Below are 17,776 nucleotides of genomic sequence, written 5' to 3' on the forward strand. Positions count from 1 at the left end.
ATTATCAGGGGTATTATTACAAATACATGATGGGGTCGAATACCCAATACAATTCATTTCAAGAATCACAAAGCCACATGAAAAGGGTTACTCAGTTTCAGAATTAGAACTAGCAAGTATAATACACTGTGTCACAAAATTAAGATTTTATTTGTTGGGTAATGAATTTACAATAGAAACAGATCACCAAGCTTTAACGTCTATATTAAATAACAAATATGGAAACAGTAGAATACATCGGTGGAGTCTAATATTGAGTGAATACTCATTTGAAATCAAATACATTTCTGGAAAATCCAATATAGTGGCAGATGCTTTATCAAGGTTAGAAAATACATCACAAAAAGGGCAGCGAACAATAAAAATTGGATTAAATCAATTAGTAGAAAGTACTGGATTATATTCTAAAGAAGAAATTATAAGAGATCAGATCAATTTGAGTGAAAAACAAAAAGTCCTTAGGAAAGATGGAGTATATTATAAAATAATAAATGGCATAGAAGTATATGTAATAACTAGAACTTTAGCAAAGAAAATATTGAAAAATTTACATAACAATTATATGCATATTGGTTCAAGAAAGCTATGGATGCTATTTAGGGACAATTATTTTGCAAGGAATGACATAAGTATAGCAAAAGAAATTACTACCCAATGCCCAATATGTCAACTAAACAAAGAAAAGAATTTCAAAAACCAGAACACATATAAATCTAATGTTGTATATGAAAAACTAAATACAGTTTCCATGGATTTTATTTCAAATTTAGTTCTCAGTCCAACAGGAAAAAAGCATATACTAGTGATAGTTGATTTATATACAAAATTTATTAAACTATATCCCTGCTCCAGAACAAATGTTAAAACATTAAAATTATATATTAATCAATTTTTCGAAGAAATAGGACCATTTAGAAATTGCATAATAGATAATGCTACATATTTTAACAACCAAAAATTTCGGACATTTTGTGAGAAAAAGGGAATCAACATTCATTTTACAAGTATCAGACATCCTCAGGCAAATCCTGCAGAAAGATATATTAAAGAAGTTATAAAATATTTAAGGATACTGTGCCAAAATCAACACGAAACTTGGCAGCAACATATACCACAAGTAGAGTATTTTTTAAATAATACACATAATTTGAATACAGAGGAAGTACCAGAATATTTAATGTTTGGCCATATAGGAAACAGAAAGTGGATTAGTGAATATAATCAGGATATGTTAGAACAAGTAATGCAGAAAGTGAATAACCGAATTAGGAGGAAAGCTGAAAAATATATCAGAAGACAAAATCGAAATAAAAAAAAAACCAATCACATTTCAAAAAGGAGACCTAGTGTTAATTCGTTTACTTAGAAAAAGTAATGTTAAAGAAAACCGTTGTAAGAAATTACAACCAATGTTTGAAGGTCCATATACAATTGAAAATCAGAATGGACTAAATAGTTATGTGTTAATAGATGCAGAGAACAGACTAAGAGGCATATTTCATATCAACGACATTTTTCAATATCATGAAGAGATTGAATAATGATTTCTATACCTTTAACACAAATATAATAACACTAATAACTTACTGATAGATCCATTTCATAGATAGATGGTAGATTTCTTTGTTGTGAATAAATTTGACATCATACTTGTTGAATTTTGTACATATGGAAATTGTTTGATACCCTAAAAATCATAATTTGGGGTTAGATACTATAATTGCTATAAAAATGTCTTTCTAATATAATAAAGTGGAAAAACTTACCAATTTATATTGATGAAGTTATTTTGAATGGAAATAATTCCTAGATTTTGTCTATAAATAAACAGAACACCATATCTATTATATTTTTAATTAAGGTTATATTTTATTCTCTGATATCGCATCCATTGCTCCATTTGACAGTTTGACCATAGAATAGCCGAACTGTGCTCCGTTGTTCTCTGTTTTGACATAGACAGCGAACAGGGATGTATTTAACACATTTTAAATAAATAAAAAAAAAAAAAAAAATTTGATTTATTAAATTTAATAAGGTATGAGAAAATTAATATTTAAAAAAATAATATGTAAATTATTTATTTTAAATATTATTTTTGGGGTATTGTAACGATTAAGGTTTATAGAAAATAATTTATAAGTTATATACTACATAATATTAGATATTTGGTTGTTTTAAATAAGTTATATACTAGACAATTTAATAAAAATATATTTATGTGAGGGCATTTTTAATAAATTAGCATATAATAATTGTAAAAAGTTGTATTTTAATTTTGTAAATAGATTTAAGTGAGCCATGTGCTTAGGCAACCAAAAATACTCTCGGCGATTGACAGATGGAAATTAATTATAATACGAGTATAAGTGGGGTTATAATATTATATTGTTTGAAATGTGTATTTTATTAAATTAGAGTGTTAGTTACTAATTTGAATGTTTATTCTGATCTGAAAAGCCTAAATGTCAACAAAATTATTAATAGAAAAGAATGGAATTCTCTGGATCTCCGGAGATGGCCATGTTTGCGAGATGGTTTGTTCCAGAAAATTCAGACATGTATATAATAGAACAAATTGGAACATGATATCTTACGAGATAGTTCTAGAATATCCAAAAACATATAAATACCCGTGATTTGGATTCAAGATGTCAGTTTTTGGCAGTTTTTAAGTTTTTTAGTCAGAAGTCAAGCAGTTTATTATGAAAGTTAGTTAGAGTCAGTGAAACAAGTACAAATAGTCCAATAGTTTAATATAGTGAGTTAAATGAAGATTAAAAATTATGCATATAATTTAATGCACATTTATAATTATACATAAATAATTATTGAAGATAAAAAAAGGTATATTGGAAGAAATTAAATTATATTATGGTTGGAGATTAGTATAAATCAACTTATAATAATTGGATATTGGTATATTGAAAAGAAGAATAAATATAAATGCTGTTTGCTGGTTTGGTTGGTGGTGTATAAATGCTGGAACTATATCTTAAATTGGTAGAAGCTGATAATTGGAAAAAGAAATTTCACAAAAACAGGATAACCGAAGTACGAAGACTTTCAGTGGTGATTAGAATCTATATACTTAGTGGAAAACAGTTCATTTAGGCATTCAGTGAAAGAAAGGTACAAAATTTTGTTAATATAATTTAGTTAGTGTCATAACAATTTCAATTTTGAAGATAGTTTGTTTAAATTTTAGATTGTCTATAGAATTTAATTAGTTTTATAAGAATATCAGTTTAAAGATAGTTTATTTTAAATTTACATTGACTAGGTTAGATATATATGTGTGTTTCATAATAGTTATAATAAAGATAATTTAAAAAAAGTACTTACAAGCTAATTCTTTGAGAACCGCGATAAAAACCCTATATATTATTAAAATTACTCATTGCTCATCATTCAAACAAAAAAAAAACACATCATAACATATATATATATATATATATATATATATATATATATATATATATATATATATATATATATAGAAACGGTACCGACAGCTTACAACATGCGTCAGATGAACTTCAATGAGGCACTTGCACTAGTAAGAAAGAAGAAATTAAACCAATCGAAAGAAATGAAATGGAACATATTTTTTATGAAGTGGGAGTTATAAGAGTGCAAAGAAGCAGAATAGAATATAGATAGAAGCGAAATATATTAACAAAGAATAATGGTGGGTACACCTTAAACAAATGAACCAAACAACGGAAAATAACTGAAATTCTGAAACACCAGAAATAACATGAAACTAAGTTTCAGAAAAATAAAAGAAAACTAACCAAATAATAAAACTAAATATAGAAATACTCCGGGAAAAGATAGACTAACAAATTAACTTTGTGAAAAATTGTGAATTATGCCTCATAGAGATCAAATATATTACGGGTGTAAATTCAACATGCTGTTGAAAATATAAAAAGAAAGTGGTACAGTAGGCGGTACTGTAGAGTAGCGCGAAGCAGCATACTATGTTTTCTGTATTTTTAACATATAAATAATTATTTTTATTATTATTATATTAAATAGTATTTTTTTATTTATTTATTGTTTTTGTATATTTTAATATAATTGAAAAAGTTTATCTGTTGTGTAAGGACTTCTCTTGTCACGTAATTGGACTTTTCCAATTTTTTTCCGTGACTACTATTTTGTAAAAAGCGATATTTAATATGTTCTAATTTAGAAATCTCTTCAAGATTATAAATATGAAAGTTCAACTTACATTGTTTTACTAATAACTCTTTTTGTTGCACGACAATTTTTGAACTGTAAATTGTAAAAATCCAACAATATATTTATATGAAATTATTTTCAAACGAGAACTGTGTAAAATAAAACTTAAAGTCAGATTTCACAATGACAGCCTAAAATAACCTTAACTAATGTTCACTTTGGACTAAAGTACACCTTGGTGTCATACATCCATCCATCCATCCAATGGCACTACAGCCCAAATCGGGCCTTGGCCTCCTTCAACAGGCTTCTCCAACCATCTCTATTTACCGCTGTTCTTTTCCATGAACGAGTTCCCAGGCAGTTCCTGGCATCCTCATCGACTTCATCTTCCCATCTCTTTTTAGGTCTTCCAACAGGTCTTTTTCCCTGCATTCTTGCATTTAATAATTTTCTGGGGATTCTATTCTCATGCATGCGGACCACGTGCCCTGCCCATCGTAATCTCTGCAGTTTAGTATGTTGTACTAGAGGTGGTTCGCTATATTGCTCGTATATTTCTCTATTGTACCTAATTCGCCAGTTGTTGTTTTCACGACAATTTTTGAACTGTAAATTGTAAAAATCCAACAATATATTTATATGAAATTATTTTCAAACGAGAACTGTGTAAAATAAAACTTAAAGTCAGATTTCACAATGACAGCCTAAAATAACCTTAACTAATGTTCACTTTGGACTAAAGTACACCTTGGTGTCATACCCGGTTTCATAATGCCTACGGCGTTCTTTAAATTTCACAAAAAGGGGAACTGTTACTTTTTGAGAAAATAAAATAAATTATAAAAACTAAGAAAAAATATTAAAGAAAACTGGAAGTTTTAAATGAAAAGAATGATCGATAAGAGAACACAGAAGTGAAAAAAGGGTCAATCATGAAAGATATTAAGAACTAAGAAGTAAAAATCAAAATACTTAGAATTATAATTAAAGTAAAAATGTGTTTTTAAAGAAAGATGTGCAAAAATGTGCTGTAAAGAAAATTTATAATAAATATACTGTACAAAAAGAGTTGTGTTTTAATTTAATTTAATTAATGATGTGCAATTGTAATTTAATTCAACATTATTAACGGTGGGTTTCATTAACATATCTCTGGCCATACGGTGGGTTTTTGATTATGTTTATGCACAGTGTTTCGTTTAAATGTCTATATTAAAAAGTCTGCCATTAATCGAAACAACGAAGAGCCCATGACTAAGTCACAATCTTGTTTTTAAAAGTCCTTTTTAAATTGAAAATAGGTTTTGTCAGTGTTCATCTGTTCATCATCATCATCATAAGTGGCTCGACAATCCTTTGTGGACCTAAGCCTGCTCGCAGAGAATCCCTTCGATTCCTAGCAACTTCTCTCCATGTTGTGACCCTTAAAATTTAAAGGTTTTCTTCAACATGCATTCTTACTTCTCTCTATTTTATTTATAATTATTTTAAAGTTTTTTCCAAAGGCATAATCTTCAAACTAAGTTTTCTCATAAGTTTTCTCCAAGAAAACAGTTTCAGACTTTAATTTAAGTGGTCCATAGACCTACAGGTGTTACATAGCATTGAAAGAAAAAACGGTTCAGATCTCTAATATGAAATAAAATATTTTCGCAAGAGGATACTGAAGAATTTAGTACTCCTAGTATATATATGTATATATATATATATATATATATATATATATATATATATATATATAAGCTAAATACTTTTCGTGTTTCGCTTTTAGTCTAATATTGGTAGAAATATAGTCTTTTGGTAGAATTTAATTAAATATGCAAAAAAATTCAGTGTGCAAATACAAATGGAAGGCCACGGAAATGGTGGGATGATGAAGTGGCAGCAGATGCGAAAAATTGTGCTAGACGTAAGAACATGTAGAACATCGGTGCGGGACTGATAACATTAGAAGAGTTTGGAAGAAGCCAAGGTTTAATTTGGGCTGTAGCGCCATTGGAGAGAGATAATTTACGATATAGTCAGGTGGAAAAGGAAGATGTGAATTTAAAGGAAAATATATTACAACAGTGAGCAATCACGTTTAATAAGATCTCAAAATTATCAATAATATCATGATCACTATTTAGATATTATGATCACTATTTAGATCTAGTGAAGATAGATATAGTAGAAAATCTAGCATATTTCGGCGTTAAGATAAATGGAGTACTATTAGTTACAATTAGATAGTCAGACGATACGGTTATTTCGTCTAATAATATAAAGGGGCTTTAAAAACTTTTAAACTATGTTTATACAAAAGAAAAAAGATTTTGGCTGAACACAAACGTAGCAAAACTAAGTATATAATATTTCTTCTAAAATCTGATAGAAATTTTCTTTTTCTTCTTCAGTAGATTCGAATATCGAACCCACTTAAGGGTTTTCTGAGACTGAGGGCCGTTTCTTTTGGATTTTCAACCATTGTGTTATCTTGAGAACATCCTCAACAATCTTTAGTCATCCTGTGGCTTTCCTCATCTTAAAGCCGTTGACTGAATGTAGCTGTTCTGTCTTCGGAGTAATTTCTCAGCTTCTGGGCAAGGAACTGCTCTACCACGTGTCGGTTATTTCACCTGTAGCTGTTGACCAACAAGTAGGAGATTACTTATACCAGCAATTGTTCTGTTAACAATTTTGGGCCAGCTAAAACATGGTTTTTAAAAAGGTGTTAATCCTTTATTCCTCCTCTTTTAGCTTAGCACATCTACATCGGGAGTAGGGCTATTTAGTTTACGCCACAACCAACGCAGGCAGAGTTATTACATTTTATGTGATTACGGACAAAGTTTATTTGGCAATTTTTATTTAGAAAAAGAAGACATTTAAGGAACATATATTTTCTGTAAATTACATCACTAAAAAAGCATGGAGATAGCCGTCAATGACTGGATCACTAACATTATTTTAACTTCCTGTCATAATACTTTTAAATTTGCCTATACAAATTAATTTTCTGTGAGAAATATTATAAGAAATATTTCCAGTACAACAACTTTTAATTTCAGCAAGTAAGTAAACAATATAAATATAACTTAGTTGTAATATAATTATTTTAAAAATAATTTCTTTTATTATTTAGATCGAATTCCTTGTAGTTAATATCTCTTGGTCGTGGAGAAAACAGTGTGTTACTCAATCAAGATGAAAATTGGATCTATTCGTTGTTCTTTCGATCGCTAAAGTCCTTTCAGAAACTTCCGCTTGTATAAAACTTTTGTTTTAAACTTCTTGCAGAATCTTTTAGTTTAATTGTAATTTTTCTGTTACAATATATACCCGACGTTTCTGTGTATAATCATTTCTGTGATTATTGTTCTTTTTTTATATTAACTTCTTGTTGAATATGCTAGTATTTGGTTTTGACCTAATAAGTTTCACTTCATACTAATAAAAAATAATTTATATAGTTATAACTTTTTAGAGCGATGTCCCGTACTATACCAAATTTTGAAATCGCACTTGTAAATATGACGTATATATTTATGACGAAGGGGACAAGGTTAGCAACGCATCGGTTCGTCTACTTTCGCAAATGATGGCTTTTCTGCAAATAATGAACCCCTTGGATTCTGAACCCTCAAAATTTTTATAGGGTAATTCAGTTAGCCCTGATGGTCTTAGAACATATTTTTATTTCTACATACACAGAAACGAATGTTGACGTATCGTGGTGAAGACAACTGTTGCCCGAATGAAGCGGAACAGTAAGGTATTGTTCATATTAAATATTTGATAATTGTTTTTGTTATATTTTCTTCTTATATAGGTATTGCTAAGGATTGTTTATTATTTCTGTACTTTCTGAAATATCTTATTATCGAACCATTTTGTCTTCGTATTTCAATATTTCTTGCTTGTTGATTAATCTCTGTTGATTTGTTTCGACAATCTGTGCTACTGTAGGTCTCTTTAAATTTTATCCTATGGTAATAATTTTGTTGTTAACACCTTCTTATATGTATCCCGCAAATAACTCGTCTTTTTATGTTTTTGCTTCTTTTTCTTTCTTCTATCTTCTCGTACATATTAAAGTGGAGAAAATAATTCTCTAATAGATGACTTTATGCAAAACCAAGAATTTAATTTCGGCTAGTGAAATTGTTTTAAGTATCTTAGAATAATAATAAATGAAGACAATAACTGATTACAAGAAGGAAACAATAGGATACAAGCCGGCAACAGATGCCGATTCCAACCTTTAATTGTGGCTTATTCTTATTAAAATGGTAATTACTTTAAAATGCCACACGAAAATAGCTTCAGAACAATAATAGATGTCTTTAAGTCATTAAAGACAAATGAACAGCGACTACTATTTGGGAAAGAAAAATCGTAAGGAAGATCTTTGGACCTGTGTTTAATGGAGCAGCAGGACAATGTAGGATAAAAACTAACAAAGATCCCGAAGAACTATATCCAGAAGCTAACATAATAAAATAAATAAAGTCCAGAAGACTCCAGTGGGCAGGACACCTCAGAAGACATTCTGAAGAAAGAACAGTAAGGCCGGTATGGGTATAAGGCCTTACTGGAAGAAGACCAGCCCAGAAGGTGGGTTCGGTCGACGGAACTTAGACGTATTCGGGCACAGGTTCTCATCTTGTTCATCAATATCAGTTCTTCTGTTACGTTCTGGGGCATTGACTAGACCATCTGCCACCTGCATTCGAAATTCCAATAAGTCCAATATTTTATTTTTAGATGCTCCCATTGCAAGTAATTCTAATACGTACAACCGCCAAGGATTCGAAATTAAAAGGTCAAAAAAATTAAGGATACTTTTGGAGTCCATTTTTTCGTTCTGATGAAGGTCCGGTATTATTATATGGGCTGATCAAGAATATCTACACTTTCCATATTCTTATTGTAGTTCCCGATTTCTTTTGGACATTTAAGGTCTGTAAATGCTGATTGACTTTTATTCCATCGCTTGATTTGATAAGAATCATCTCCAGAAGTGCAATTGGATGCTACTAGGACGGATTTGTTGTCCATCCATTTTACAACAACAATATCATTGCTAATGAACTGTTGAGATTCACCACATTTCTATTTGCTATCTTGCTTAAAATTAATAATTTTCTATCAGGAATTCGATTCATCATCATTGTGCCAGTCCTATGAAGTTCCATTTCTATTAATTTTTCCAGTAAAGGTATAGATGAGAAAAATTGCTCGAAATATACACAACTATCACGTGGAATAGACTTAGATAGATGAAGAATGACAGCAGCTCCCACACCTAGAGATCTGTCTCCACAGTTTGTTTTAGCGCCTTAGTAAACTTCGAAGTCAATCATCAAACCATCGTGAGTAGTGGCGACAAAAGCTTTTAATCCTTGTGGACGTGGCTTTGTTTTAATAACTTGTCTGGACATCTCCCACAAAATGGAATCATTTGTTCGTCTATCGAATAAAAACCTTGTTGGCGTTCTAATCTGTTGCAAGCATTCTTTACTTGATCAAGTACAGTTTGCACTTTCCAGAGTGAATTCTGGTTTTCTGTAGGAGCTTCATCACTTTCCACAACGTGAAAAGCCATACAAAGGACTTTAAAATGACCCCTAGAAAGTTTGTCATAAAGCTAATCGTATTTCTGTCCACCAGTACATGTGAATGCGTGGGTATGGAATACATCCCATGATAAAATGAACTCCTACAATTTTTTCTGTTCCAGTTTTTCACATATAATAATTATTTGTACAAACTGCTGGACGCTCAAACAATTTTTCGTTAAAATAGTCTTCAAAATAGGCCAAAGGAGACCTAACCGCTGCTGGCGGTAGCTTTAGATAGCAGTGTTCCTTCTGGTTGTATGGCCTTTGCTTCCAGATCCTTTGGCGACTGTCTCAGCTTTTTGTAGACTTTTCAGGAGCAGTTGCAGACGGTGGGTCTAAACTTGGAGGTATCTCAGGCTCATCAACATGCATCAACGGCAGAAACGAGTTATCTTGATCACCCTCGTCATCTTCTACTTCTTCAATTTCAGAATCGTTGTCATCCCCAATCAGCTGAAGCACCAACTCACTCGATAGTTCCGTTCCTAAAAGCAAAAAATATTAATATTTTAATTTAAAGCAAAAAAATAATATTTCATGGCATTAAAAAGTAAGACACCGAAAGATGAGTTTGAGCCGGAACGTCAGATCTTTTATTTCCTTGCATCTGTCGGGTGCGAGGAAATCTTGCCTCTTTTGCCTCTGGAATATTTTCTTTCTGGTGTTTTTCTGAATTTCTTTATATTTATTCAGGTCTTTTGCTTTGTTTTCTTTGTTCTTCCATATGTTTAAGAATTTCTACTGTCATCCAAAGTTTTGTCTCTTGAAGTGGCTTGAGGGTTTCTTTTCCAAATGATACAAGGCCTGTTGAATTTTTTCTTATTTTTGTTCACAATAGTTAGAGTTTCTGCATTATCTTCTTTGACTTTCCTTAAGTTCTCGTTTATTTTAAATTTCGTTTCCGCATATGTGTTGTCTTGTTTTAGACATTATATCCATGATTTTGTTGAAGCTAGGGTGGTTTACATTCTTTAGTTTCACTCTCATCGACAAAACCAGATACATACCAAATTGTAATAAGAGGATATGTTCGCTCTTGGATAAGCTTTGGATGATATAGAATATCTTCTGTTGACAATAATATTATTTATTTAATTTCTGACTATTTTGTTGTTATTGTTAGCTGGTGACCTCCATGTGTATAATCTACGTTTAGGAATTTAGAAAGGTATTTGCAATTATGAGTTCTTCATTTATACAGAAATCAATCAGCCTAAGGCCACCTTCATTTCTCTCCTCGAGTGCATATCGTCTCACATAGTTCCCCCTTCTCCTTGGCCCACTATAATAGGAGCCTTTAAAGCTCCTATTATAATATTTATACCATGGAAGAGGCTTTAGTCTTCTAGTCAGCTTTAAAACATTAACAATTTATTTATAGAAAGTCTCTATGGTGCATGTTTCCTTGTCTGCAATGGGTGCATATACTTGGATTATATATTTATTTTACGTTTTAAATTAGAGTTTACAGACAGCACTAATACTCGATCAGAGTAGGGAACCATTTATGGTGTTACACTTTTTCGATTCAGGTCATTGTATATCGCCAAGCCTTAGTATGTTAATCTTCATTCTGCGCATTTTCCATACAGTATTATCTAGTTTGCCAGATCGGTACAAACTTCCTACGTTCCACGTTTCAATTTTCAAGATTATAGAGTTATTGTTATTTGTTTGACAGGAATTTACCTTGATGACAGCCTGATAGCCCCTGTCGTCTAAATCTGATTGTTCTTCCCTGCCGGATCTTGGATTTCGGACTCCATAATCATTAAGTAAATTATCGACTAGTGGTCCCATGATGATTTTTTACTAAGGATATCCATGCGGATCTTTAATGTGGTAGTCATCCCATGACTTTCCATATCTCAATGCCCTTGACTAATTTAGCTCTTCCGCCTTTGGAGTTAATTTCTTAGCTCCAGACAATGAAATGTCCCACCACGTGTCGATTATTTCACCCGTAGCTGTTGACCAATAAGTGGGGGATTACTTATACCGGTAATCGTTTGGTTAATTTAAAACTTGTAGTATCCAATAATAGACCAATTAGATTGGAGAATGGGTCTAGGACATAATTTCCAGATACTAGGACATTGGGATAATTATGGCTGACGTGTGCAGGGTTGCGTCCCTGAGGTAGATCTATACCCTATAACGTAAAAAAGTATCTATCTCATACTCCAAGAAAATACAAGACGGAGAGCCAATAAAATATGCCGAATACAGAAAAGAAAATATGAAAATAGTAATATACAGAAAATGTAAGAAAATGTTCAAAGCAACCATATAAGAAGAAAGTATAAATATCTACGCAATTTAAAAAAAGGCCCCGAACAAATTTTATGTAGAAATCAAGAAGGGTAGATAACCATCGATCCAAAAGAAATAAAATCAGTCTTGGAAACCTATTTTCAAATCTCTTAGGATCGCAAAAAAAAATGAGGAATACATGGATTTGCATCACAATGAGGGAGACACCAAAAATACATCGTGTTGACACCTGACATGAAAGAGGTAAAACAAGGAATACGAGCATAAAAGAATAACAAGGCTGCAGATATTGACAACGTCCCCTCTGAGCTATATAAATTATAATAAATATAATATAAATTATTATTATAAATTATAGGTGGCGAACATTTAGTAGAACGAATGCATAGGACCATAAACAAGATTTGGAATGGAATTATAAAAAGATCTCTAGCGACTGGAAAACCGGGAACAATCTATAAAAGGGGGATAATCTGAAATTCGAAAATTATCGCAGCATAACCTTCTTGTGCACAGCGTACAAAGTTTTTACTTACGTACTAAACAAATGACTCAACAATTAACTGAAAATATTCTCAAAGAACTTTAAAATGGTTTTCGACAAGGAAGATCTACAACTGACCAGTTAAATACAATGAAACAAATTCGATACAAATCGTGAGAATATGACATTGACAAACACAACATATTCATAGATTTCGAACAGGTATTCGACTTAATTAATACACAACTTGCATCAAAAATTGCACAGTTTTAACATGCCCTAAAAATGTATCTGAGTAGTAAAAGCAACACCGGACTAGTCAACAGCAACTGTTAGAATACAAAATAAGAGCTTATTGAGAACTTTTCAAGCATAGTCCAAGAATTTAAGCAAAAAGACAGGCTGGCACAAATAAATAAATGCAAATTGCTGCCTATGCCGATGACATCAGCCTTATGATTGAAGAATGGAGGAGGCGGCAGAAATATATTCACCATTAAAAACAGGGGCAAAAGAGACCGGACTATAAAATAAATACTCAAAAGACAAAAGAACTAACACAGGCAAGAGCTAGGAAAAACAGACGCGCAGGTGAAGTAGAGGACGATATTGAAACTTTAGATGGTTTCAGATATTTGGTGGGAAGTAAATAGTATAATTTGCTGTTCCACTTCAAAAACACACACTGGAGATTAAAAATCAGGGTCTACTAAACTACTATCAGACCAACAGTATGTTATGGATGCGAAATATGGGTGGCGACAGTAAACACAAAAAGAAAGCTAGAAGTATTTGAAAAATTCAGACCGATCTCAGAATTCGTTAAACTTCAGAGACTTAGATAGTCTAGTCATGTAGTAAGAATGGAGACCAAGAGATTGCCAAAAAGACCCTAGCTAGTAAAATGCAGGGGGCAAGACCAAAAGGAGAGCCACGAAAAATCTGGGAGGATGAAGTGGTAGTGGATGCGCAAAATTTTCCAGACGTGAGAACCTGGAGAAGATCGTCAAGTGACCGGTAAGGTTGGAGACATGGTTTGGAGGAGACCAAAGCTCGATTTAGGCTGTAGTGCCATTGAATAGAGAAAAGGAAAATTTGTATATTGTACCTTTGATTGTTTACCTTAAGTTTTACAAATACCGTCATGTGAGGTTAGTTCTGGTGTTACAGTCTTTAAATATGCATGTATAATTCTATCCTTTATAAGCGCTGTAAACAAAATTAAAGCTTTTTGCTATAGATGGGAGGAAATGCGAGGAAAAAGAACAGTGCAGATACTTATTTAACTGTAATAACCAATTGAAATTTGAAATAGATCATCCATGTTTTTCTTTTGACACATATGGTGGATAAAACAACAATCAACTTGTTGGGACACTTTTTTATTTTTGGTTAAAACTTTAGATTTATAAACCATAGGGCACAAGTTTCTCTAAAGTGGACATATGTTGATGGAGGTAGAGAGGTTTTATTTGTAGCATTCAATATTGGTAAAAAAATTCAGAACTGTAGGTCCAGACGTACCTGAAAAAAAAAACACGTCAGTTTTTAGATTTTAAAGACTTCAGATGTTAACAGAATTGTTAACAAATTTGATAAAAAATTAAAACAAAAAAACAGGAATAAGTAGGAATAGTTATGACCATTTCCCAGAATTTAAAGAATGTGTCTGGTAAAGTTTGTTCATAGTGTTTTTAAGAAATAACTCTTCATAATTCGTATTTCAGTTTCGTAGTTTCAATAACAATGTAAAAGAAATGGCTAGTAAAGTAAAGTAAAGTAATAGTAAATAGTAAAATAATTTCACAGTTGTTGATATCAACTGTTGCCAACGTTAAACTCAGTTATAAATTAGAAGATAGTGAAAACATCTAATTTATTCGTATATGCAACAAAATTTGCCATGTAAGTTTTGCCAAATCGTTTAAATGTAAACGAATACAGTTTTTAAATATAACAATAAATAAAAATAAATTTTTTAACTTTTAAAGAGTTAATTTTTCTCAAATAATAATAATAAAAACCAATTTCAATAAAATTATTGTTTAAAAATTCTCTTTCTATATTCTAAACTTAAAATATTGTACCAAACGGCATGCCCCATTCTTCCGAATTCCTGGATGAATAGTGGCAAAAAATTTAAGTTTGAACACACATATCTTCGTCCTTCTTGCTCCTATTCCGGCTGATACCGTCGCCGAAAGGATTGTTTAATCCTAAAACGATGCTCAGATGTCGAGTATTCCGATGCAGTTGCCATGACAACGCCGTTTCCGGTGATATGCGGCTGCGGAATCACTTTGCCGGCACTGGCACTGGCACGCCAACACCAGCCACCGATTCTGCTTCCTTTCCTTTCTCTCTCGCCCGTCTGAATACTGAACAGCGCTGATACAGCGCTTGCTACGTCTGTCTGTCTCTCTTCTGGATGCTAAAAGACAATCATTTCGTTCTCGAAAACTCTCGATGTCGTAATCTGGCACCGCGTTACTTTTAATGTAATATAGGCAGTAAATGATGAAAATGAAAAGGATTCGTACTGCCTTAATTACCTCTTCCTCTCTCTTTAAAAGGGTGCGGGTAGGATTAAAAATTATAATCTATTGTATATAAAGTGTCGTCAGTATTATAGTCACAAATTTGTCGTGAATTTTTAAATTTTGGAAGCTTTACAACAATGTAGGTTCAGAAATTTATTTTTATTTTATTTCTTTGCAAGCAGAGGTAATTTCTTAATTAAATTAAAAAAACCTTTGGCCTGTATTGTTTTAGGCATAAAAAAACATTGATCCTCTTTATTTATTAACTAGGTCAACTTAACAATTGAAGGGGTGAGTGGATGAAGGGAGTAAGTGACATTTTTTAAGAAAATGAGTTATCCGCATGGATGAAGGTGGTAAGTGCTAAATTAAATTTTCCACTTATCCCCAGCCTTCTATGATTTAAAATAACTGAGATAGCCAGCGTATGAAGGAGGTAATTGACCATACTACTTTAAATATCTAGTGAATGAAAGAGGTAAGTAACAAGATAAAGTACTTACTTCCTTCATCCATACCACAAAGAATAAAAAGTTTTGAACTACAAGTATATTCCATATGATGAGATCGTTGCTCTTCCTGAAAATGGAAATGAAGAGGCTCTTAATTGGCCCACTAAAACCAAGAAAAAAATATTTCCACTAAAAGTAAAAGTAACTAGAAAAAGACAGAAAAAGATTAAAGAATGGAAAGCACGAAAACGTGCCAAGTGCAGAGAAAGTGGTCTGGCTTACATTTCTAAAATAGGCCAAGTAAAACCCGCTAAAACCGTTAACTCTGGAATTTTGTGCAATGAAAATTGCCGCTGCAAGTGTTCTCAGTCAATAACTGTAGAAGAAAGGGAATCAATATTTTCTTCCTACTACAAACTAGATGTAAATACAAAAAACTGCCTTCTTCTTAAGAGCATTAAAAAAAAGGAACCAATGAGAAAGAAAACTGGAGCATTAAAGCATAAAACTGCCACCTACCAATACAATGTAACTTGTAGTGGCCGGCAAACTACCGTATGCAAACGGGCTTTCGATTCCTTGTTTGCAATCAGCTTGAAAAAGGTTGACCTAATCCAAACTTCAATAAAATCAGGGAAAAATGCTTCTGAACCGGACAGAAGGGGAAAACACGCAGTCAGACCTAACAAGACCCCTGCTGAAGTTGCTGCTTACGTCATTGAGCATATTTCCAGTTTCCCAGCAGAAGAGTCGCACTACTCCAGGCATTGTAATATTCACAAAAAATATCTTTCACCGCAACTTTCGATCCCTAGAATGCATAAACTTTACCTAGACAAATGCCGAACTGACGGAAGAAATGAAAAATTTCAAATAAAAGAGGCTACATACCGATTCATTTTTAATAATGAATTTAATCTGTCTTTTGGTTATCCCAAAAGCGATACATGTAGCACATGCGATTCTGGCAAAAGTAATGAAGAGCACGCTGAAAATTACAAATCAGCGTTTGAATCTCAAAAAGCAGATAGAGAATTTGCTAGCAAATCAGAGAACACTGGGTATGTAACATTGGATCTAAAGCAAACTATGCCCCTACCTAGGCTTAGTACCTCGAAAGCCTTTTATCTTAGACAAATGTGGTTTTACAACTTAGAAATCCACATAATAACCAAAAATGTGGAAAAAGCCGTTTTCTGCACATGGACCGAAAATCAAGCTTCCAGAGGTAGCTCGGAAATTTTTAGTTGTTTTCTACGAACAATCGAAGTGGATCCAGCCTTCAAAGGAAAATATCATCTAGTTTTGTGGACGGACTCGTGTGCCGGGCAAAATAAAAAATTTTTGATGGTATATTTGTTTCAGTATCTTGTGGGCAAAGGCATCTTTAAAACGATTGAGCACAAGTTTCCAGAGGTAGGACACTCGTACTTAGACTCAGATAGAGCATTTGGACGTATTGAGAAACAACTAAAGAAACATCAAAACATTTACATCCCTGATAAATATCGTGATGTGATTGTTTCTTCAACCAAGAAAAATATGGTGATAGACATGCAACATCACTTTAGAGACACGGAAAATATTATGAAAACCATGAAACTAATGAATAGAAAAAAAGATCTTCTTAATGAAAAGGTTAATTTCAAAACTGGAATACAGTGGATTCGCGTAGATATCTTTGGATCATACCTTTTCAAGAAGTCTTACGATTACTACACACCTTTCAAAATGGTATATATCCTCAAGCAGAAAAATTTCCCATCCCTTCTACCTGAAGAATTCAACATTCCAAGTCATATCCAAAATATTGGATCCTTAAGCAAAGAAAAGGTAGACAATCTAAAAGAACAGCTTTGCTTCATTCCAGAAAGAGATAAGTGATATTATGAAGCCATCATAGAGCAACAAAAATTTTAAGAAGGTGGTACAATATCCTTAGACTGATTCAAAAGCTGCTTAGAAATTCAGTGTTTGTCAGTCTTTTGTAAAACCAAAAATATAAGTGTTTACCTGACATAAGTGTTTTTTGGATAAAAGAGGTAAGTACAAATATATATTTTTCAAATAAGTTTTTAAAAATCGGGGGGATTTTTATTTTTACAATAACATTTATACATATCCTACCTGTGAGAATAAAAAAAATCGGTTTAAAAAATCGATTAATAAAAAAGTTCCAGCAATAAAACTTTGGAGTTAAATTTCTCAAAAACTTACTTTTGTTACTTA

This window comes from Diabrotica undecimpunctata, chromosome 4 (genome assembly GCF_040954645.1).
Source record: "Diabrotica undecimpunctata isolate CICGRU chromosome 4, icDiaUnde3, whole genome shotgun sequence".
Lineage (NCBI taxonomy): Eukaryota > Metazoa > Arthropoda > Insecta > Coleoptera > Chrysomelidae > Diabrotica > Diabrotica undecimpunctata.